General features: G+C 36.5%; 1 non-coding gene across 1 annotated transcript; it reads left to right on the top strand.

Moving 5' to 3' along the window:
- The first annotated feature begins 1,364 nt into the window (after window positions 1-1,364).
- Window positions 1,365-1,468, top strand: LOC130963932 (small nucleolar RNA R71). Its single transcript, XR_009080048.1, has one exon. It is a non-coding gene; the product is annotated as a small nucleolar RNA R71 (small nucleolar RNA).
- Window positions 1,469-6,328: the final 4,860 nt, after the last annotated feature.

The raw sequence follows: 6,328 nt of genomic DNA, 5'->3' as shown, positions 1-6,328 counted from the left end.
AACTGAGAGAAGCTCTTCATGCTTACTCTCTTTTGTCACAGAGGGATGGCCATGTGCCTTAAACACAAGGTAGTCCCCATTCAATTGAAGGACTAACTCACCTCTGTTGACATCTATCACAGCTCCTGCTGTGGCTAGGAAAGGTCTTCCTAGGATGATGCATTCATCATCTTTCTTCCTAGTGTCTAGGATTATGAAATCAGCAAGGATGTAAAGGCCTTCAACCTTTACTAGCACGTCCTCTACTATTCCATAAGCTTGTCTCATGGACTTGTCTGCCAGTTGTAATGAGAACAAGGCAGGTTGTACCTCAATGATCCCCAGCTTCTCCATTACAGAGAGTGGCATTAGATTTATCCCTGACCCCAGATCACATAGAGCTTTTTCAAAGCTCATGGTGCCAATGGTGCAAGGTATTAAGAACTTGCCAGGATCTTGTTTCTTTTGAGGTAGAGTTTTCTGAATCCAAGTATCTAGTTCATTAATGAGCCTCAGATTCCTCTGGATCCTTAATAGGAAACTCCTTCTTACTTGAGGAACGTCCCAGGAGGTCTTTCTCACTAGGATTTTCGTCCTCCTCCCCCCTTGTGCATTCGGCCATATTGACTATGTCAATGGCTTTGCACTCTCCTTTTGGATTCTCTTCTGTATTGCTTGGGAGAATACTGGGAGGAGTTTCAATGACTTTCTTACTCAGCTGGCCCACTTGTGCCTCCAAATTTCTGATGGAAGATCTTGTTTCATTCATGAAACTAAAAGTGGCCTTTGACAGATCAGAGACTATATTGGCTAAATTAGAATTGTTTTGTTCAGAATTCTCTGTCTGCTGCTGAGAAGATGATGGATATAGCTTACTATTGTTCAGCCTGTTGCGTCCACCATTGTTAAAACCTTGTTGAGGTTTTTGTTGATCCTTCCATGAGAAATTTGGATGATTTCTCCATGATGAGTTATAGGTGTTTCCATAAGGTTCACCCATGTAATTAACCTCTGCCATGGCAGGGTTCTCAGGATCATAAGCTTCTTCAGAAGCTACCTCTCTAGTACTGTTGGATGCATGTTGCAATCCATTCAGATTTTGAGAGATTATGTTGACCTGTTGAGTCAACATTTTGTTCTGAGCCAATATGGCATTCAGAGCATCAATTTCAAGAACTCCTTTCTTCTGAGGTACCCCATTGTTCACGGAATTCCTCTCAGAGGTGTACATAAACTGGTTGTTTGCAACCATGTCAATGAGTTCTTGAGCCTCTTCAGGCGTTTTCTTCAGGTGAATAGATCCACCTGCAGAATGGTCCAATGACATTTTCGAAAATTCAGAGAGACCATAATAGAATATATCTAATATGGTCCATTCTGAAAACATGTCAGATGGACATCTTTTGGTCAACTGCTTGTATCTTTCCCAAGCTTCATAGAGGGATTCACCATCTTTTTGTTTGAAGGTTTGAACATCCACTCTCAGCTTGCTCAGCTTTTGAGGAGGAAAGAATTTATCTAAGAATGCAGTGACAAGCTTATCCCATGAGTCCAGGCTATCCTTGGGCTGTGAATCCAACCAGATTCTAGCTCTGTCTCTTACAGCAAAAGGGAAAAGCATGAGTCTGTAGACTTCAGGATCAACTCCATTCGTCTTTACAGTCTCACAGATCTGCAAGAACTCAGTTAAAAACTGATAAGGATCTTCAGATGGAAGTCCATAAAACTTGCAGTTTTGTTGCATTAAAGCAACTAGTTGAGGCTTAAGCTCAAAGTTATTGGCTCCAATGGCAGGAATGGAGATGCTTCTTCCATCAAACTTGGACGTTGGTTTTGTGAAATCACTAAGCATTCTCCTTGCATTATTATTATTATTTTCGGCCATCTCCTTCTCTTGTTCGAAAATTTCTGAAAGGTTGCTTCTGGATTGTTGTAATTTAGCTTCTCTTAATTTTCTCTTCAGAGTCCTTTCAGGTTCTGGATCAATTTCAACAAGAGTGCCTTTATCCTTGTTCCTGCTCATATGAAAGAGAAGAAAACAAGAAAAGAAAGAGGAATCCTCTATGTCACAGTATAGAGATTCCTTTATGTTAGTAGAAAAAGAAGGGGGTAGAAGAGTGAAGAAGGAGGTTCGGATTTGTGGATGAAGAGAGGTGAAGAGAAGTGTTAGTAATTAAATAATTAAATAGAAGAAGAAAAGAGAAAGAGGAGAAATTTCGAAAATAGTTTTGAAAGAGAGGTTAGTGATTTTCGAAAATTAGAAATAAATTATAATTAAAATTAAAACATGAAACAATTAATTAATTAAAAAGAATTTTTGAAAAAGAGAGAGATATTTTCGAAAATTAGAGAGGGAAAAGTAGTTAGGTGGTTTTGAAAAAGATAAAAAACAAACAAAAAGTTAGTTAGTTGATTGAAAAAGATTTGAAATCAAATTTGAAAAGATAAGAAGATAAGAAGTTTAGATAAGATATTTTGAAATCAAATTTTGAAAAATATAAAATTTTGAAAAGGATAAGATAAAAAGATAAGATAAAAATTTTAAGAAAAAGATATTTTGAAAAAGGTTTAATTTTTAAAATGACTTAACTAACAAGAAACTAAAAGATAAGATTCTAGAATTTAAAGATTGAACCTTTCTTAACAAGAAAGTAACAAACTTCAAATTTTTGAATCAATCACATTAATTGTTAGTGTAATTTTGAAAATATGATATAAAGATAGAAAAAGATTTTGAAAATATTTTGAAAAATATTTTTGAAATTTTCGAAAATAAAAAAAAAATTGAAAAAGATATGATTTTGAAAAAGATTTTGAAAAGATAAGATTTTTAAAATTTGAAATTTTGACTTGACTTGTAAGAAATAACTAATTTTTAAAAATTTTTGACCAAGTCAACCCAAAATTTCGAAAATTTTGAGGAAAATAAGGAAAAGATATTTTTTTTTTTGATTTTTGAATTTTTAAAAATGAGAGAGAAAAACAACAAAAATACTCAATGCATGAAATTTTTAGATCAAAACAATGAATGCATGCAAGAATGCTATGAATGTCAAGATGAACACCAAGAACACTTTGAAGATTATGATGAACATCAAGAACATAATTTTGAAAAATTTTTGATGCAAAGAAAACATGCTAGACACCAAACTTAGAAATCTTTAATGCATGGAAAATATGAATGCAAAAATGCACATGAAAAACAACAAACAACACAAAACAAGAAAACATCAAGATCAAACAAGAGGACTTATCAAGAACAACTTGAAGATCATGAAGAACACTATGAATGCATGGGATTTTCGAAAAAAAAAGCAAGAAAAATTTTTGAAGCATGCAATTGACACCAAACTTAAAAATTGACTCAAGACTTCAAACAAGAAACACAAAATATTTTTTTATTTTTATGATTTTCTAATTTTTTTTTTGGATTTTTATTAATTATTTTCGAAAATAAAGTTTGTGAAAACGAAAATTAAAAGAAAAATTTTGAAAAAGATTTTTGAAAAGAAAATTACCTAATCTGAGCAACAAGATGAACCGTCAGTTGTCCATACTCGAACAATCCCCGGCAACGGCGCCAAAAACTTGGTGGACGAAATTGTGATCCATGTTCTAATTATTTTGAGATGAAGGCTTCTAAGGGGCACCAGTTGAATTCACAACTCCGTTCAACTAACCAGCAAGTGTACTGGGTCGTCCAAGTAATAAACCTTACGTGAGTAAGGGTCGAATCCACAGAGATTGTTGGTATGAAGCAAGCTATGGTCACCTTGTAAATCTCAGTCAGGCGGATTAAACATGATACTTAATTAGATTCAAATAAACAATAAAATAAAAGGGATAGAATACTTATGCAGATTCATTGGTGGGAATTTCAGATAAGCGCATGGAGATGCTGTATGGCTCACGGACGCCTGCTCTCCCATTACTTCTACTCAATCCTTCTTACTCCTTTCCATGGCAAGCTGTGTATAGGGGTTCACCATCAGCGGTGGCTACTTTCAATCCTCTCGGGAAAATGATCCTATGCGGTTGTCAATCGCATGGCTAATCGTCTGGAGGCATCACCCATGGTTGATGGCTACATCCCATCCTCGCAGTGAAAACTAATGCTCACGCACTCTGTCACAGTACGGCTAATCACTGGTTGGTTCCCGCTCCTACTGGAATAGAATCCCTTGATTCTTTTGCGTCTGTCACTAACGCCCAGCACTTGCAAGTTTGAAGCACGTCACAGTCATTCATTACCGGAATCCTACTCGGAATACCACAGACAAGGTTAGACTTTCCGGATTCCCAGGATCCTACTCGGAATACCACAGACAAGGTGAGACTTTCCGGATCCTCATAAATGCCGCCATCTATCTAGCTTATTGATGAGCGGATATTTTATACGCTTTTTGGGGGTAATTTCATGTAGATTTTAGCATGTTTTAATTAGTTTTTAGTTAAATATTATTAGTTTTTAAGCAAAAATCATATTTCTGGACTTTACTATGAGTGTGTGTATTTTTCTGTGATTTCAGGTATTTTCTGGCTGAAATTGAGGGAGCTGAGCAAAAATCTGACTTAGGCTGAAAAAGGACTGCTGATGCTGTTGGATCCTGACCTCCCTGCACTCGAAATGGATTTTCTGGAGCTACAGGAGTCCAATTGGCGCGCTCTCAACGGCGTTGGAAAGTAGACATCCAGGGATTTCCAGCAATATATAATAGTCCATACTTTGTGCGAAGATAGACGACGTAACTTGGCGTTGAACGCCAAGTACATGCTGCTGTCTGGAGTTAAACGCCAGAAAAACGTCATGATCCGGAGTTGAACGCCCAAAACACGTCATAACCTGGAGTTTGACGCCAAGAAAGGTCTTTACACGTGGAAAGCTTTAGTCTCAGCCCCAGCACACACCAAGTGGGCCCCAGAAGTGGATTTCTGCACCAATTATCTTAGTTTATTCATTTTTTGTAAACCTAGGTTACTAGTTGACTATTTAAACAACTTTTAGAGACTTATCTTGTACCTCATGACATTTTTCAAATCTGAATTACATACTTTGTGACGGCATGAGTCTCTAAACTCCATTGTTGGGGGTGAGGAGCTCTGCAGCGTCTTGATGATTTAATACAATTCCTTTGTTTTCCATTCAAACACGCTTGTTCTTATCTAAGATGTTTATTCGTGCTTAATTGTGAAGAAGGTGATGATCCGTGACACTCATCACCTTCCTCAACCCATGAACGTGTTCCTGACAACCACCTCCGTTCTACATCAGATTGAATGAATGTCTCTTAGCTTCCCTAATCAGAATCTTCGTGGTATAAGCTGGATTGATGGCGGCATTCATGAGAATCCGGAAAGTCTAAACCTTGTCTGTGGTATTTCGAGTAGGATTCCGGGATTGAATGACTGTGACGTGCTTCAAACTCCTGAGGGCTGGGCGTTAGTGACAGACGCAAAAGAATCAAGGGATTCTATTCCAACCTGATTGAGAACCGACAGATGATTAGCCGTGCTGTGACAGAGCATAGGAACGTTTTCACTGAGAGGATGGGAGGTAGCCATTGACAACGGTGACACCCTACAGAGAGCTTGCCATGGAAGAAACCTGCGTGTGAGAAGAGGATTCCAAGGAAGAGTTGAAGTCAAAGGACAAAGCATCTCCAAAACTCCAACATATTCCACAATCCTTTATAAACAAGTAACCCTATTATTCCCTATTATTTTAACTTACAATTTTAAGTAGTTTGTAGTTTGGCCTTTTACAAGTAAATCCACATAACTTCATTAGCCTCCTGACTAAGATTAATAAAATAAGTATTTATTGCTTCAAACCAATAATCTCCGTGGGATCGACCCTTACTCACATAAGGTATTACTTGGACGACCCAGTGCACTTGCTGGTTAGTTGAACGGAATTGTGCCCACTCGTACCAAAAATCCTAAGTTCCACAATTCTACAATAAATACATTAATGCTATATTGATGTGATCACAATTTCGTCCACCAAGTTTTTGGCGCCGTTGCCGGGGATTATTGAGTTTGGACAATTAAAGGCTTATTTTATTTCTTAGATTAGGAATAATTTATTTTTATTTTTTTATTGTTATAGAGTCATTAAATCTTGATAGGATAGTTTCTTTTCAAAAATTTCTTTTCATAATTTATTATTTTTCGTTATTAGTTGGTAATTTTCGTGAGTTTAGTGTCTTGTTCTAAGTTTGGTGTCAATTGCATATTTTATATTTTTCTTTAAAAATTTTCGTATTAAGTGTTCTTTGTTCTTCCTTGATCTTCAAGTTTTTCTTGTTTATTTTGCTTGTTTGATCTTTAATTTTTCTTGTTTTGTGTC

Source organism: Arachis stenosperma, chromosome 2 (genome assembly GCF_014773155.1).
Source record: "Arachis stenosperma cultivar V10309 chromosome 2, arast.V10309.gnm1.PFL2, whole genome shotgun sequence".
Lineage (NCBI taxonomy): Eukaryota > Viridiplantae > Streptophyta > Magnoliopsida > Fabales > Fabaceae > Arachis > Arachis stenosperma.
This window is presented reverse-complemented; position numbering and strand designations above follow the sequence as displayed.